Raw genomic sequence first — 18,195 nt, 5'->3', positions numbered from 1 at the left:
TGAAGCCAGAAGTTAGAAATTTATGACTGTTAACACTTTCTTTGGATAGTTATAGTATAGTATATAGTTACAGATGGCTTTGTCTAGAAGACTGGAAAAGTGCTCATGGAATAAACACTGTACTCTGGTTGCCATAAATCAACAAAACGCCAACAGTATCCTGTGGACATGATAGAGAAAATGGCAATTTTGAGGAAAGAGTGCTTCTAAAGGCTTTTTCTTGGAGGCAGCCATATTTGTTTGTTTTTTCACATTACTAAAAAGACTATTGTGTTTACGATTACTTTAATTCCTACAACTAAACTTCCACTTAGACACAGTTCCATGTTCCCACACTCTCTTCCTTCTGTCCACCATGCTGGCTTTGGTACTCCATGGTCCACTTTCTCCTTTGGTCTTCCCTTTTTATAGCACAGAAGTTTGGCGGTGCTATCCATTGAGCAGGTAGACCACCAACTCATTGGTGGCCATCATAATGGCTGTGCTTGGAATCTGTCTCACCAGATGAGTTGTCAGACCACGGTAAAGAGACCAGAGCCACCTTCTTGAACAAGCAAAGATAATGTCTGAGAAAAAGTATCTATATTTTGTTGCCTCTACACAGTCTTTTTCTGACAACTTCATGTGGATATGCTATACTTGCAGCACACGTTTTTGAGCTAGCATCATTCCCACAAAATCTGACACTTCTTTATAGACTCTTCTTCATTTTCCATTGTAGAAGCAGTCTTATATTCCAGTAGTTTTTGCTTAATATTTTCATAAATAGCAAAATGGATAACAGTCTCTGATATACCAGCATATGTAGCAGACATGCCCCTATAAAATCATCTAAGTCCATCTGTCTGACACACTATAGAGACACCCCGGGAAAACACCCATTCGCTTTTCCCCTCGGTTCCTTGCATCAAGCTGTAATCGAGTCTTTGTAAGCCAAATGGGGTTGGTCGCTGTGATTGCAGTAAAATGAGGTTTAAGTTAGTCCATGCTGGAAGTGACCTACGGATGGGGAGCATGAGATGACACGATCTCACTCTTTTCTCGGGAAGAAATATACAGTAAATGCCTGTCATTGCAGCTGAAATCATGTGTACCTGGGTAGAATCAATATCAAATAAACCATTCAACTTTTCCTTGCAGTTTGAATAAGCAGCAAAGTATATTGCTCTGGAAAGGGGCCGCTGCCACCAAATTGGGGCCTAATCCTCCAAACAGGGAGCCGAGGCCCTTCTTTTTCCAAGATCACCTTTAGACAATGGAGAGGTCCAGGAGACACTACTCCATTGACCCTGGCTCCGGCCATGGTGCTCAGCTGAACTGCAGAGATACAAGGTGTCACAGCAGATGACTGCGGCCGTGTTTTCACAACTTCCGGCGGCCATGTTAGAATGGCTCCCACTGCACCACCACATCCGCCGGCCAACAGGTGCTTCTGGCTCCTCCTTTCTCCGTGTCATCTGGTCGCTGAGGCGGGACGCGGATCCGGCCGCCGGGGTAGGCCGCAGCTTCTGCCCAGCCTGGAGCATCCGGCGCCCCAAGGACAGCGAGGGGCGCGGATGGAGACTCAGCTGCGGAAGGAGCCAGTGCAGCCCTTCGAAGCGCTGCAGCCGCCGCCTCCCGCTCTGGCCCCGCGCTCACCACCCGCGCTAGAGGGTTGTTTATTTTAGTATTTACAAAATTATCTTGATGGAAAACATTTAAATTCCCTGGAAGACTGGAAAAGATACCTGGAACAGTTATTTACTTAAAAAAGGTTAGAAAAAGTTCTGGGAGAATGGCGTTATGAAGTTTCCCAAAGAATGGCAGTAGGTGGTGGAACAGAATTGTGAGGAAATGGTTCAAGAAAGTTCTTCGTGAAAATGAAATATATGTTTTTAAATTTTTTACTTTAAGTGAAAATGGAATGTGTCTATTTTTTGACCAATGCAATACAATTGGTTCAATTTCTCAAATTAAACACAGATAATCTTAAAATAACTTAGTTTCACTCTCTCATGTCCTATGTTCTCTAAATTTCTTCATAGGTTAAAACATAATTATAGTATTACAAATCCTGACATGGTGGACTAAATCTCTAAGTGGTATTTTGTTTTGTTCTATTTTCTTTTCTTTTCAGTGGTATTTAGAAAAAAACTCAGGCTTTAGAGAGAAGATCTGAGTTTAAATCCTACCTCTTCAAATAAACTTGTAATTTTAGTTAATAACCACACTGAGTTCCTTTAAACTTTAAAATTAAAATACTACCAAACGTGAACTAAAGACTGTCACTTGCTCTCTGGTTCTATAAGTATTAAGTCACCAATCAGTGCAGCCACTGACCTTCAACACTCCCTGAAAGGACTTCTGGGTGGAGGTCAAGAATGAGATACTCTGTACTCTGGGAAAAATTGACAGAACAGACCTTCAGATACTTAGATATTTTCAGGAGATTTTTATGAGCCCAGTTTCTTGAATCTTCTCATGTCTAGAAAAGCACTAAAACTGTTAATGGACACATGTGCTCCCTGTAATTAGCAGCAACCTTCAACTAAAATGGGTGTTGACTGCATGTACCCTCCTTCACCAAAGTCATGTGTACCAATGACCATGCCCTGTCTTGTTGGAGCAGTCCCTCAAAGCTATCTGAGAGTTTGCCTCCCAGGTTATAATTCTCAGTAAGCTCCAAATACAGCTTCACAACTCACACATTGAACATTTATTTTAGTTCATGAAATCCTGTACTCTAGGAGAGGAAACATCTATGAAGCCTCTGATATAGAAAATCTTCAGGAAATGGTAGCCTTTAAAAAGAGATCTCTAATGTAGTAAATGCAATTGTTTATGTTTAGGGAATATAATAATATAAATTCTTACATAATTTTCTAATACAGGATATTCTAAACTGTCTTTAAAAGTGGTTTTGTCAGGCTGGGTACTTGCCTAAATGCACCAATAATCCCTACAATGTATTTGGTTTAACTATAAATTATTTCAGGATATAGACATTCTAAATAATGAATTTTATATAAAATTTTGGCACCAGGATAGGCAAAAAAAAAAAAGGAAATTTGAGGCCAAAACACCAGAAGGCCACATTTCTGAGGTTGGAGGGCCCCCTACCTTGTAGTAGAGAGGACATGAAGAGTAGGGAGAGCTTGCCCCACACTTGACCCTCTACAGAAAGGCTGGAAGAGGAGAGAAAGGCAGAGGCTGGACAGAGCACATCATTCATCCCCACCCACATGGCCTTTGCTCCTCAAAGAGCTTGAGACAGAGGCAGACACAATACAGCAAAGGCTTGAATAAAACCACTCATATCTAGCTGTAGGATGGATCTGAGATGCCAAGGAGATGCTCTAGTTGACCGCCGTTCACAGGCAAATGGAACCTTTCATAAGAAAAGAAGCATTTTTTATTAATTTATTAAAGCATTAAGAGATTACTTTAAGTATATTTGAAACAAAGTATATTTCTAAACAAAGCTATCAATGCCTAGGACAGGTAGAAACCACCTGTGGTGTTAATTCATTTTGTAATTGTTGCTTCTAGACGCTAATTTATTATTGCAATTTGTATACTTGATCTTATAAATCTTTAAGTTTTAGTTTCCACTGACTGGATTGGACAATCACACCTTTTATTCCCAGTATGACTCTGAATACTTTCTACTAAGTTCTAAACTTAGTAGACCATTACTATTGTTGTTCAGTCACTAAGTCATGTGTGACTCTGCAACCCCACAGACTGCAACATGCCAGGCTTCTCTGTCCTTCACCATCTCCTGGAATTTGCTCAATTTCATGTCCATTGAATCAGTGATGCTATCCAAACATCTCATCCTCTACTGCCCTCTTCTCTTTTGACCTTCAATATTTCCTAGCATCAGGGTCTTTTTCTATGAGTTGGCTGTTTGCATGAGGTGGCCATAGTATTAAAACTTCAGTATCAGTCTTTTCAATGAATACTCGGAGTTGATTTCCTGTAGGATGACTGAGTTGAACTCTTTGCTGTCAAGAGACTCTCAAGCATCTTCTCCAGCACCAAGATTTGAAAGCATCAATTCTTCAGTGCTCAGCCTTCTTTATGGTCCAACTCTCACATCCATACACGACTACTGGCAAAACCACAGCTTTGAATATATGGACCATTATCAGCAAAGTGACAGCTTTGCTTTTTAATATGCTCTTGATGTTTGTCATAACTTTTCTTCCAGGAGCAAGCATCTTATAATTTCATGGCTGCAGTCACCATCTGCAGTAATTTTGGAACCCAAGAAAATAAAATCTGTAACTGTTTCCACTTTTTCCCTTTCTATTTTCCATGAAATGATGGGATCAGATGCAGTGATCTTAGCTTTTTGAACGGTGAGCTTTAAATCAGCTTTTTCACTCTCCTCTTTCACCCTCATCAAGAGGCTCTTTAGTTCCTCTTCACTTTCTGACATTATAGTGGTGTCTTCTGAATATGTGAGGTTGTTGATATTTCTCCTGGCAAATGTGATTCCACCTTGTGAGTCACCCAGCCTGGCGTTTTACATGATGTACTCTGCATAGAAGTTACATAAACAGGGTGACAATATACAGCCTTGCCATACTCCTTTACCAAGTTTGAACCAGTCATTTGTTCCATGTAAGGTTCTAGCCATTGCTTCTTGACTTGCATAGAAGTTTCTCAAGAGACAGAAAAGGTTGTACTGTAGTCCCACATCTTTAAGAATTTTCCACAGTTTGTTGTGATCCACACAGTCAAAGCCTTTAATGTTGTCAATGAAGCAGATAAGATTTTTTTCTTTTTTCTGGGATTCCCTTGCTTTTTTATGATCCAATGAAGGTTGGCAATTTGATTTCTGATTCCTCTGCCATTTCTAAATCCAACTTGTGCACCTAGAAATTCTCACATCACATTGTGCTAAAGCCTAGCTTGAAGGATTTTGATCATAACCTTACTAGCATGGGAAATGAATATAATTGTAGGGTAGTTTGAACATTCTTTGACACTGCCCTTTTTTGGGATTGGAATTAAAATTAATCTTTTCCAGTCCTGTGGCCACTTCTAACCATCACTGCATGCTGAGAAATGCATGTGTTTTTTGTCAATGAAATGTTCATTATTATAGTAGTTTACAATTAACGACGTTACTGAATCACATTGTTTTTACTTTCAGAGCCCATCTCCACCCAGGGTACTTCTATGTTTCCAACATTCCTCTGTCTCAGGACTATGGAGACTGGAAAAAAATACAAGACAGATTTGTGATCCGAACTCTAGCTACCAGTCAGTCCATCTCTGATTTTCTATTCACAACTGACTTGTCTTTTGAGAACTCATGCATTAGGACTTGGCTTGATTCTAATTTTGCACTGCTTTTAAGATACATCAAGAGAGAATCTTTTTTTTTTTTTTTTTTAACCACTGTGTGTTTAATTTATCCTTGAATTTTAAACAAAAGTAAAACATTCTTCAATGATTTCACCCTAGTTCTGGGTAATGGGTAAAGATTCTGTAGATACTTATTAATAGATTCCATTGTCTCTCACTGGTATTCATTCTCGACAGTGGTGTGTCTATAAATATCTGATGATATATTCCTGCCTCTTTTATTTCCTTCATTCTGTTACTCTTTTAAGAAAAAAAAAAAACTTACTTTTTTTCTATATAAGTAATAAATAATCATATGGTGGAAGAAGGTGAAATAAACATTTGGAATTCAAAAAGAAAGCAATAATCAGTGGAAATTTATCTGTGCAACTTTCCTTTTGGGCACTAAATTCACTTAAATTTGTTTTGCTGCTGTTGATGAAGAAAAGAGAACATTACTATCTATTTACCATAGCATCATGTATGGGAACCATGAATGATTCTAGAAGTCAGAAGTATTAGAAATATGCATGCATCATCTGTATTATAAGTAATATATATGTATAGTCTGAAAATGCAGGAGACATAAGAGACACAGATTTGATCCCCGGGTCGAAAAGATCCTCTGGAGGGGAGCATGACAATCCACTCCAATATTTTTGCCTGAAGAATACCATGGACAAAGAAGTCTGGCAGGCTATGTAGGGTCTCACGAAGAGTCAGACACAACTAAAGTGTCTTAGCACGCATAAACTCTTTGCACACAAATGACTTTGAAGTTCTACAAGATGTATTCAGAAGTATTTAAATGGGAAGATAGATTCCAGTTAATATCTGGTTTTCAGCCACCTGATACCAAACTGAATTTTACATGCAGAGAGGATTTTCAAGTTATATTCATTGCTGAGGATTTCAATTTTTGCATTTTACTATACACTAGTCATTTGTGCTCCATGAACTTCAAATAATAAAGAGGACTATAATATCTATCTTTTCCCATTATGTTAATTATTAGTTGCACATATTCAGTTCAGTTCAGTTCACTTCAGTCTCTCAGTCGTGTCCGACACTTGCGACCCCATGAATCGCAGCAGGCCAGGCCTCCCTGTCCATCACAAACACCCGGAGCTTACTCAACCTCATGCCCATCGAGTCGATAGTGCCATCCAGCCATCTCATCCTCTGACATCCCCTTCTCCTCCTGCCCCCAATCGCTCCCAGCATCAGGGTCTTTTCCAATGAGTCAATCCTTCGCATGAGGTGGCCAAAGTACTGGAATTTCAGCTTCAACATCAGTCCTTTCAATGAACACCTGGGACTGATCTCCTTTAGGATGGACTGGTTGGATCTCCTTGCAGTCCAAGGGACTCTCAAGAGTCTTCTCCAACACCATAGTTCAAAAGCATCAATTTTTCAGTGCTCAGCTTTCTTCACAGTCCAACTCTCACATCCATACAGGACCACTGGAAAAACCATAGCCTTGACTAGACGGACCTCTGTTGGCAAAGTAATGTCTCCATTTTTTAATTTGCTATCTAGGTTGGTCGTAACTTTCCTTACAAGGAGTAAATGTCTTTTAATTTCATGGCTGCAGTCACCATCTGCAGTGATTTTGGAGCCCAAAAAAATAAAGTCTGACATTGTTTCCACTGTCTCCCCATCTATTTCCCATGAGGTGATGAGACCAGATGCCATGATCTTAGTTTTATGAATGTTAAGCTTTAAGCCTACTTTTTCACTCTCCTCTTTCACTTTCATCAAGAGGCTTTTTAGTTCCTCTTCACTCTCTGCCATAAGGGTGGTGTCATCTGCATGTCTGAGGTTATTGATATTTCTCCCAGAAATCTTGATTCCAACTTGTGCTTCTCCCAGCCCAACGTTTCTCATGATGTACAATGCATATAAGTTAAATAAACAAGCTGAAAATATACAGCCTTGACATACTCCTTTTCTTATTTGAAACCAGTCTGTTGTTCCATGTCCAGTTCTAACTGTTGCTTCCTGACCTGCATACAGGTTTCTCAAGAGGCAGGTCAGGTAGTCTGGTAATTCCCATCTCTTTCAGAATTTTCCATAGTTTACTGTGATCCACACAGTTGAAAGCTTTGGCATAGTCAATAAAGCAGAAATAGATGTTTTTTTCTGGAACTCTCTTGCTTTTTCAATGATCCAGCAGATATTGGCAAATTTGATCTCTGGTTCCTCTGCCTTTTCTAAAACCAGCTTGAACATCTGGAAGTTCGCGGTTCACGAATTGCTGAAGCCTGGCTTGGAGAATTTTGGGCATTACTTTACTAGAGTGTGAGATAAGTGCAATTGTGCGGTAGTTTGAGCATTCTTTGGGATTGCCTTTCCTAGGGATTGGAATGAAAACCGGCCTTTTCCAGTCCTGTGGCCACTGCTCAGTTTTTTCAAATTTGTTGGCATATTGAGTGCAGCACTTTCACAGCATCATCTTTCAGGATTTGAAATAGCTCAACTGGAATTCCATCACATCCACTAGCTTTGTTCATAGTGGTGCTTTCTAAGGCCCACTTGACTTCACATTCCAGGATGCCTGGCTCTAGGTGAGTGATCACACCATTTTGAGTATCTGGGTCATGAAGATCTTTTTTTTTACAGTTCTTCTGTGTATTCTTGCCACCTCTTCTTAATATCTTCTGCTTCTTTTAGGTCCATACCATTTCTGTCCTTTATTGAGCCCATCTGTGCATGAAATGTTCCCTTCATATCTCTAATTTTCTTAAAGAGATCTCTAGTCTTTCCTATTCTGTTGTTTTCCTCTATTTCTTTGCATTGATCGCTGAGGAAGGCTTTCTTATCTCTCCTGGCTATTCTTTGGAACTCTGCACTCAAATGGGAATATCTTTCCTTTTCTCCTTTGCTTTTTGCTTCTCTTCTTTTCACAGCTATTTGTAAGGCCTCCTCAGACAGCCGTTTTGCCTTTTGGCATTTCTTTTCCATGGGGATGGTCTTGATCCTTGTCTCCTGTACAATGTCATGAACCTCTGTCTATAGTTCATTAGGCTCTCTGTCTACCAGACCTAGTTCCTTATATCTATTTCTCACTTCCACTGTATAGTCAGAAGGAATTTGATTTAGGTCATACCTGAATGGTCTAGTGGTTATCCCTACTCTCTTCAGTTTAAGTCTGAATTGGGTATAAGGAGTTCATGATCTGAGCCACAGTCACCTCCCAGTCTTGTTTGTGCTGACTGTATAGAGCTTCTCCATCTTTGGCTGCAAAGAATATAATCAATCTGATGTCGGTGTTGACCATCTGGTGATGTCCATGTGTAGAGTCTTCTCCTGTATTGTTGAAAGAGGGTGTTTGCTATGACCGGTGAGTTCTCTTGATAAAACTGTATTAGCCTTTGCCCTGCTTCATTCCGTACTCCAAGGCCAAATTTGCGTGTTACTCCAGGTGTTTCTTGACTTCCTACTTTTGCATTCCAGTCCCCTATAACGAAAAGGACATCTGTTTTGGCTGTTAGTTCTAAAAGGTCTTGTAGGTCTTCATAGAACCATTCAACTTCAGCTTCTTCAGCATTACTGGTTGGGGCATAGGCTTGGATTACTGTGATATTGAATGGTTTGCCTTGGAAATGAACAGAGACCATTCTGTCATTTTTGAGATTGCATCCAACTACTGCATTTCAGACTCTTTTGTTGATCATGATGGCTACTCCATTTCTTCTATGGGATTCCTGCCCACAATAGCAGATATAATGGTCATCTGAGTTAAATTCACCTATTCCAGTCCACTTGAGTTTGCTGATTCCTAGCATGTTGACATTCACTCTTGCCATCTCCTGTTTCACCACTTCCAATTTGCCTTGATTCATGGACCTAACATTCCAGGTTCCTATGCAATATTGCTCTTTACAGCATTGGACCTTGCTTCTATCACCAGTCCCATCCACAACTGGGTATTGTTTTTGCTTTGGCTCCATCCCTTCATTCTTTCTGGAGTTATTTCTCCACTGATCTCTGGTAGCATATTGGGCACCTTCCAACCTTGGGAGTTCCTCTTTCAGTAACCTATCAGTTTGCCTTCTCATACTATTCATGGGATTCTCAAGGCAAGAATACTGAAGTGGTTTGCCATTCCCTTCTCCAGTGGACCACATTCTGTCAGACCTCTCCACCATGACCCGACCATCTTGGGTGGCCCCACACGGCATGGCTTAGTTTCACAGAGTTAGACAAGGCTGTGGTCCTGTGATCAGATTGGCTAGTTTTCTGTGATTATGGTTTCAGTGTGTCTGCCCTCTGATGCCCTCTCACAACACCTACCATCTTACTTGGGTTTCTCTGACCTTGGATGTGGGGTATCTCTTCACAGGTGATCCAGCAAAGCACAGCTGCTGCTCCTTACCTTGGATGAGGGGTATCTTCTCATGGCTGCCCCTCCTGGTTGCACATATTACCAATTCAAATTTCTTGTTCTCTGACCCAGAGTTTTACTCTTTTTACAAAATCCAAGTTAAAGATCGTTTTTACAGAGCCTTTCCACAACTGGGTAGGGTGAGTAAAATTATTGAAGTTGTAGCAATGATGGTTACTCTTTCATTGCTCTTGTGGATTATACATTCCATTATATGAATTATCTGTTGCTGCAACACAAGATATGACCACTTAAAACAAACATTTATTATCTCACAGTTTCTGTGGTGTAGGACTTAGTTTAAATCTCTGTTTTAAAGCTTTTCATGATGTTGGATTCAAACTTTTAGCCAGGACTTCAGTCTCATTTGAAGAGTTAATTGGTAGAGAGGGTGTTTTCCCAACATGCTAGCTGGCTGCTTTCAGAGTGAGCCAGTAAGAGGGTAAGAAAGTGCATCCAGGATAAAAGCTACATTAGTTTTGTAACTTCATCTCTATCGTAAGTGACAATCCATCACTTTTATGGATGTTATTCTTTTAGGAGTCACTATATTTAGGCCTTTTCATACTGTTCATGGGATTCTCAAAGCAAGAATACTAAAGCGGTTTGCCATTCCCTTTTCCAGAAGTTGAGTGCCAAAGAATTGATGCTTTTGAACTGTGGTGTTGGAGACGACTCTTGAGAGTGCCTTGGACAGCAAGGAGATCAACTAGCCCATCCTAAAGGAAATCAGTCCTGAATATTCATTGGAAGGACTGATGCTGAAGCTGAAACCCCAATACTTTGGCCACCTGATGTGAAGAATTGACCCATTGGAAAAGATCCTGATGCTGGGAAAGATTGAAGGTGGGAGGAAAAGGGGATGACAGAGAATGAGATGGCTGGATGGCATCACCGACTCAACGGACATGAGTTTGAGTAAACTCCGGGAGTTGGTGATGGATGGGGAGGCCTGGAGTGCTGCAGTCCGTGGGGTTGCAAAGAGTTGGGCATGACTGAGCAACTGAACTGAACTGATCTGATATTCAGGCCATATTGAATTAGAGAGAATTGTATAAAGTCATCAATACCATGTAGGGACATGATTGAGGGCCACATTAGAGGCTGTCAGCGACATCCGGGAAAATGGAAAATATGCTTGTATTATATACAAGATATCTCTAAAGAATTGCATTTAGTTTGAAATCTAAAATTGTTAAAGTAAAATTTAACTGAATTGAAGTTGATTAAGGATAATTCAAATATAAGAATATGAAACTAGCTAGTATCACATGGTTCAATAATTGGAACCTATAAAATTTCTTAACTCATGCCTAAATTGCCATTGTTATTCACTCACTGAGTCATGCCCAACTCTGGGATGCCATGAACTGCAGCACGCCAGGCTTCTCTGTACTTCACTATCTCCTGGAGTTTACTTAAACTCATGTACATTGAGTCAATCATGCTTTATAACTAGCCATCTCATCCTCTCCCACCGTTTTCTCCTTTTTGCCTTCAATTTTCACCAGTATCAGGGTCTTTTTCAAAGAACTGGCTCTCTGCATCAGAAGACCAAAATATTGGAGCTTCAGCTTCAGTATCAGTCCTAACAATGAATATTCAGTGTTGATTTCCTTTAGGATGGACTGATTTGATCTCCTTGATGTCCAACAGACTCTCAAGAGTCTTCTCCAGCACCAAAATTCAAAAACATATGTGTATATATATATATATTAGCACTCAGCCTTCTTTATGATCCAACTCTCACATCTGTACATGACTACTGGAAAAAAAACATAGCTGTGACTAGATGGACATTTGTCAGTAGGGTGATGTCTCTGCTTTTTAATATGCTTTCCTTCTAAGGAGCAAGCATCTTTTAATTTCATGAAAAGTATCAAATAGAACAGATATGACACCTCTTGGAGAAAGAAATAGTAATATAATACAATCAAAACACTGCTAAAGGAAGTTGACACATTTTTATTATGCCAGCTAAGTTATGTATTGTTTTCTACCTATTTCTTTTTCCTTTACTGCACTTTCCCCCAAAGTTTAGTGATATTACCAAGTGCATAAACATTTGAAACAAATGTTAAGTAAATTAATCAATCAATAGTTATTTCACAGGAAAATTTTATGGATATCATAAAAATGATGATTTTCTCCCAAGTATTGGCTTTATGTAACTGTGTGATTTGATAATTATATCTTCTTGCAGAATTGAACATTTTATCATTATGTGATGTTCCTCCATCACATTTAATTTTCTTTGTTACAAAGATAGCTTTGTCTGACATTAAAATAGTTGTACAAAGTTTCATTTGGTTAGTAATTACATATGTTTCTCCATCTACTTTACTTTTAAATTATCTGAGTCAATATTTGCAGTGAGTTTCTTGTAGATCTTTTAGTATTACTTTTACTTTTTAAACCCAGCCTAAATTTCTCTATCTTCTAAATGGTGTGTTTAGATCATTCATATTTAAATTAACTATTGCTATAGTTGGGTAAAGATAGCTATATTTCTAACAGTTTTTTGTCATGCATTTGTTCATTGTTTAATTTTTTTTTCTATTTTTGTCATTTCTGGTTTTAAGTGAGCATTTTTAATCATTCTATTTTATCTTTTATGATTATTTTTCATTTATGTTTTTTAAAGTTTTCAGATGACTTCCCTAACATTTACAATATACACTTTTTTTTCATTTTTAATTTATTTATTTTTAACTGAAGGCTGTATATTGTCACCCTGCTTATTTAACTTCTGTGCACAGAACATCACATGAAATGCTGGGCTGGATGAAGCACAAGCTGGACTCAAGATTGCTGGGAGAAATATCAATAACCTCAGATACAAAGATGACACCACCCTTATGGTAGAAAGCAGAGAGGAACTAAAGAACCCCTTGATGAAGGTGAAAGAGGAGAGTGAAAAACCTGGCTTAAAATCAACATTCAAGAAATGAAGATCATGGCATCTGTTCCCAGCACTTCATGGCAAATAGATGGGGAAACAATGGAAACAGTGAGAGACTTTATTTTCTTTGGCTCCCAAATCACTGCAGATGGTGACTGCAGTCATGAAATTAATTAATTAATTAAAAACATTAAATGAAAAGATCCTTGCTCCTTGGAAGAAAAGCTATGACCAACATAGACAGTGTACTAAAAGCAGAGATAGCACTTGGCTGACAAAGTCCATCTAGTCAAAGCTATGACTTTTCCTGTAATCATGTATGGATGTGAGAATTGGACCATAAAGAAAGCTGAGCACTGAAGAACTGATGCTTTTGAACTGTGGTGTTGAAGAAGACTCTTGAGAGTCCAGTGGACTGCAAGGAGGTCAAACCAGTCAATCCTAAAGGAAATCAGCCCTGAATATTCATTGGAAGGACTGATGCTGAAGCTGAAGCTCCAATACTTTGGACACCTAATACGAAGAACTGACTCACTGGAAAAGACCCTGATTCTGGGAAAGATTGAAGGCAGGAGGAGAAGGGGACAACAGAGGATGAGATGGTTGGATGGCATCACCAACTCCATGAGTTTGAGCAAACTCCGGGAGTTGGTGATGGACAGGTAAGCCTGACATACTGCCGTCCACGAGGTCGCAAAGAGTTGGACAGTTCGTGTTAATGTATGACAAAACCCACTGAAAAAATAAATAAATTAATTAATTAAAAAAAAAAAAAGAGTCGGACACAGCTGAGCGACTGAACTGAACAGAACTGAAAGTTAGGGCCAGTAATTAAAGATAATGGAGGTCTATGAGCCTGTTACCAAAAGTCTTGTTGCCAAGACATGCCTTAAATAAAATAGCTAGAATTTATTTCAAATTTTTATTTAAAGTAGACAGAATAATCATTATGCAATCTCTTTTTGTGAATTGATTATATACGAAGTGTGCTTTAGTCAGATAGGATAAATCTAATATCAGTGTAAGCTAAAGGTCCATGTCATATGATGAATCCCCAAATGAGAGACAGGACACAGAAGTTGAGTCACAATCTAGAGAATCACTTGGAAAGGCATTTGTTCATGGGTTCATCTGATTATAATGTAATACTAGGGAAACTTGGAAGTGTCTTTATCATCTATCTAGATTACCCACACATATTGCCACACACTTCATCAATTTTCTCCTATCATTTTTAATTTAAAACTTTTTAAATTACTAAGGTATGTTAAAACATTGCAGGAGACTTAGAAAATATAGAACAAAGTTATATTTAGTTCCACTATATATTACTATTATTATTTTTAAATTGATAAATAAAGATTTTAGTTGGATTTTTGATATTATACTCTCAAAAAATAATAGAATGAATAGACAGAAAAGTAGAAGGAAATGGTAGACCTGAAAAGGGCTACAAACCAATTCAACATAATTAAAATTTATACAATTTTCACACAACAGCAAAATATAAATTCTATTCAAGTTACCATAAACTGTAAAGCTATAGACACTGGAACATATCTAGAAACATAAAACAAGGTGCAAAAAATTCACTGTCTAAAGATTTTGAAATTATATAAACTTTGCTCTCCTATCACTATGGAATTATGTTAGAAATCAATATCAAGATGTACTGAAAATAACCTACATATTTTAAGTGCAATGTGACAATAACCAACAGAGATCTTTGACTTAATTATTGAAAGCTTCAGTAAACTTAAAAGACTGAAAATACTCAGAGAGTGATTGCAGAGAAGAAAATATTTAAATAAAGAATTAGTATAAAAATGAGAAACTAATATCAAAATAAGAAATTAATATCAAAAATAATTTGGAGGACAAACAATACCTGGGCATTTATGTTTTTCAAAATATTCCAAGATAATTCTAATGTGCATCAGGATTTCAAAAAGTGATTACAAGTTTTTCTATTAAATGGTAATTTTCATGATACAGAATTCCATTTTTGTCTGTTGGCCAATAATGATATAAAGGTATTGAACAAATAATAGTTATATAGTCACAATGGTAAAAGATGTTTATAAGTTTTCACAATCAATAGTGAGACAGAAAATAGAAGATACAATTGAAACATGATTATCCTAACAATAAAAGGAACTCACATGCAGTTTGAGGGATTAAGTAAAGTGATGTGGTAAGTGGAGGTGCCTATATGTACATGTTTTCATCTGCCTAGCCAATCTGTATTGCTGCACTTAATCCATTTACATTTAAGGTAATTATCAATATGCATGATCCTATGACCATTTTCTTAATTCTTTTGGGTTTATGTGATGTGTGTTTTTTTTTTTTTTTCTTTTCTTTTCTTCTGTTTCCTGCCTAGAAAAATCCCTTTAGCATATCTTGTAAAGCTGATTTGATGGTGCTGAATTTTTGCTTGTCTGTATAGCTTTTTATTTTTCCATCAAATCTGAATGAGATGTCTTACTAGGTAGAACATTCTTGGTTGTAATTTCTTCTCTTTCATCATTTTAAACACCTCATGCCATTCCCGTCCAGGTTGTAGAGTACCTGTTGGGGAATCAGCTAATAACCTTGTAGGAATTCCCTTATATTTTATTTCCCATTTTTCCCTTGTTGCTTTTATTATTTTATCTTTGTCTTTAATTTTTGTCAGTTTGATTCCTATGTGTCTTGAAGTGTTCCTCCTTGGTTTTATCCTGTCTGGAAGTCTGAAGCTTCTCAGAGCTTCCTGGATATTCTTGACTATTTCATCAACCTATTTCTTGGTAGGGAGGTTTTCAACTATTATGTCTTCAAATATTTTCTCAGATCCTTTCTCTCTCTCTTCTCCCTCTTAGTTCAGTTCAGTTCAGTCACTCAGTCATGTCCAACTCCTTGTGACCCCATGGATTGCAACATGCCAGGCTTCCCTATTCATTATCAATCCCGGAGTTTTACTCAAACTCATGCCCATCGAGTCAGTGATGCCATCCAAACATCTCATCCTCTGTCATCCCCTTCTCCTCCCACCTTCAATCTTTCCCAGAATCAGGGTCTTTTCAAATTAGCCAGTTCTCCCCATCAGGTGGCCAAAGTATTGGCATTTCAGCTTCAACATCAGTCCTTCCAATGAATATTCAGGGCTGATTTCCTTTAGGATTGATTGGTTTAATCTCCCTGCAGTCCAAGGGACTCTCAAGAGTCTTCTCCAATACCACAGTTCAAAAGCATCAATTATTCGGTGTTCAGCTTTCTTTATAGTCTAAGTCTCACATCCGTACATGACTACTGGAAAAACCATAGCTTTGACTACACAGACATTTGTTGGCAATGTAATGTCTCACTTTTTAATATGCTGTCTAAGTTGGTCATAGTTTTACTTCCAAGGAGCAAGGATCTTTTAATTTCATAGCTGCAGTCACCATCTGCAGTGATTTTGAAGCTCAAGAAAATAAAATCTCTCACTGTTTCCATTGTTTCCCCATCTATTTGCCATGAAGTGCTGGGACCGGATGCCATGATCTTAGTTTTCTAAATGTTGAGTTTCAAGCCAACATTTTCACTCTCCTCTTTCACTTTCATCAAGAGGTTCTTTAGTTCTTCTTTGCTTTCTGCCATAAGGGTGATGTTATCTGCATATCTGAGGTTATTGATATTTCTCCCGGCAATCTTGATTCCAGCTTGTGCTTTATCCAGCCCAGCATTCCTCATGATGTACTCTGTATATAAGTTAAATTAGCAGCATGACAATGTGCAACCTTGATTTCTTTCTTTCCCGATTTGAAACCAGTCTGTTGTTCCATGTACGATTCTAACTTTTCTCTTTGACCTGCTTACAGATTTCTCAGGAGGTGGGTCAAGTGGTCTGTCATTCCCATCTCTTCAAGAATTTTCCACAGTTTATTGTGATCTACACCATCAAAGGGTTTGACATAGTCAGTAAAGCAGAAGTAGATGTTTTTCGGGAACTCTTTGCTTTTTCAAGGATCCAACAGATGTTGGCAATTAGATCTCTGTTCTTCTCCTTCTAAGACTCTCAAAATACAAGTGTTCATGAGTTTAATGTTGTCCCAAAGGTCTCTCTATTTGTTTGCTTTTTTTTTTTTTTCCATTTTCTTCTATATTTTGTTTTGCAGTAGTGATTTCCACAACTCTGTCTTCCAGATCACTTTTCCATTCTTCTACCTCAGTTATTTTGATATTGATTTCTTTTAGTTTATCTTTAATTTCTCTTTGTTTGTTCTTTATTTCTTCTAGGCCTTAAGTAAACTTTTATTGTATCTTCTCCATTCTTTTTCAGAGATTCTGGATTATCTTCACTAACATTATTCTGAAATGTTTTCTGGAAGATTGCCTATCTCCACTTCACTTGATTGTTTGTCTGGGGTTTTTATTGTCCCTTCACCTGGGATATAACCCTCTGCCTCTTCATTCTGGTTAACATTCTGTGATGTGATTTTCATTCTAGTGCTAGGGGATTGTAGTTATTGCTTCTTCTGTCTGCCCTCTGGTGGATGAAGCTAAGAGGTTTGTGTAAGCTTCTGGATGGGAGGGAGAAACTAGTGGTGGGAAAAACTGGGTCTTGTTCTGGTAAGCAGGACTGTACCCAGTAAAATTTAATGCAATTGTCTGCTGATCGGTTGGGCTGTGCTCCCTCCCTCTTAGTTGACTGGCCTGAGGTGATCCAGCTCAGTGGTGGGGCTAATAGCATCTCCAAGAGGGCCTATGCATGGGGGCATCTACCAGGACTGATGCCACCAATGTCCCTGTCCACACAGCAAGCCACACTGCTGACCCATGCCTTCACAGGAGACCCTCCAACATTCGCATGTAGGTCTGGTTTAGTCTGCTGTGGGGTCATTGTCCCTTTCCTTGGGTCCTGGTACCAACAGGATTTTGTTTGTGCCCTCCATGAGTAGAGTCTGTGTTTCCCCCTGTCCTGTGGAAGTCCTGTGATCAAATATTGCTAGCCTTCAAAGTCAGGTTCCCTGAGGAGTCCCAGTCCCTTTGCTGGATCCCCAGGCTGGAAAGGCTGATATGGGGCTCAGAAACTTCACAACAGTGGGGGAGCTTCTTTGTATTATTATTCTCCAGTTAGTGGGTTACTTACATGGTGAGTTTGAGATTTGATTTTATCATGATTGTGCCCCTCCTACCGTCACCATTGCAGTCTCTCCTTTGTCTTTGTCTTTTTCGGTGGATTCAAGCATTCTCCTGTTAATGGTTGTTCAACACCTGGTTGTGATTTTGGTGTTCTCACAGGAGGGATGAATGCATGTCCTTCCATTCCACCATTCCATTTGAACCAGTCTCTGGGTGTATCTTTAGATCTCTCTATCATTTTTAATTTTAACTAACAAAACTTATGGAGAACCTCTAGATGTTACTATATGAGGGTAGTGGAATTCTCCTTTCCATAGTAGACTTTTTATTAGGGTCATTAAAATGCTGCTTAATATTCCTGGAATGTGGGTTTCTAATTGTGATAATTTAAGTATTAACAATTTGCTTCTAATATATAAGTTCAAGTCAATTTATATACATCTGTTCATCTCACTATTTATGT

At 38.5% G+C, this 18,195-nt stretch overlaps 1 pseudogene; it reads right to left on the bottom strand.

Moving 5' to 3' along the window:
• Positions 1-429: 429 nt before the first annotated feature.
• Positions 430-17,490, bottom strand: LOC122422547 (annotated as a pseudogene).
• Positions 17,491-18,195: the final 705 nt, after the last annotated feature.

This window comes from Cervus canadensis, chromosome 20 (genome assembly GCF_019320065.1).
Source record: "Cervus canadensis isolate Bull #8, Minnesota chromosome 20, ASM1932006v1, whole genome shotgun sequence".
In the NCBI taxonomy this organism is placed as follows: domain Eukaryota; kingdom Metazoa; phylum Chordata; class Mammalia; order Artiodactyla; family Cervidae; genus Cervus; species Cervus canadensis.
The sequence above is the reverse complement of the archived record's forward strand: the minus strand, read 5'-3'. Positions and strand labels throughout refer to the sequence as shown.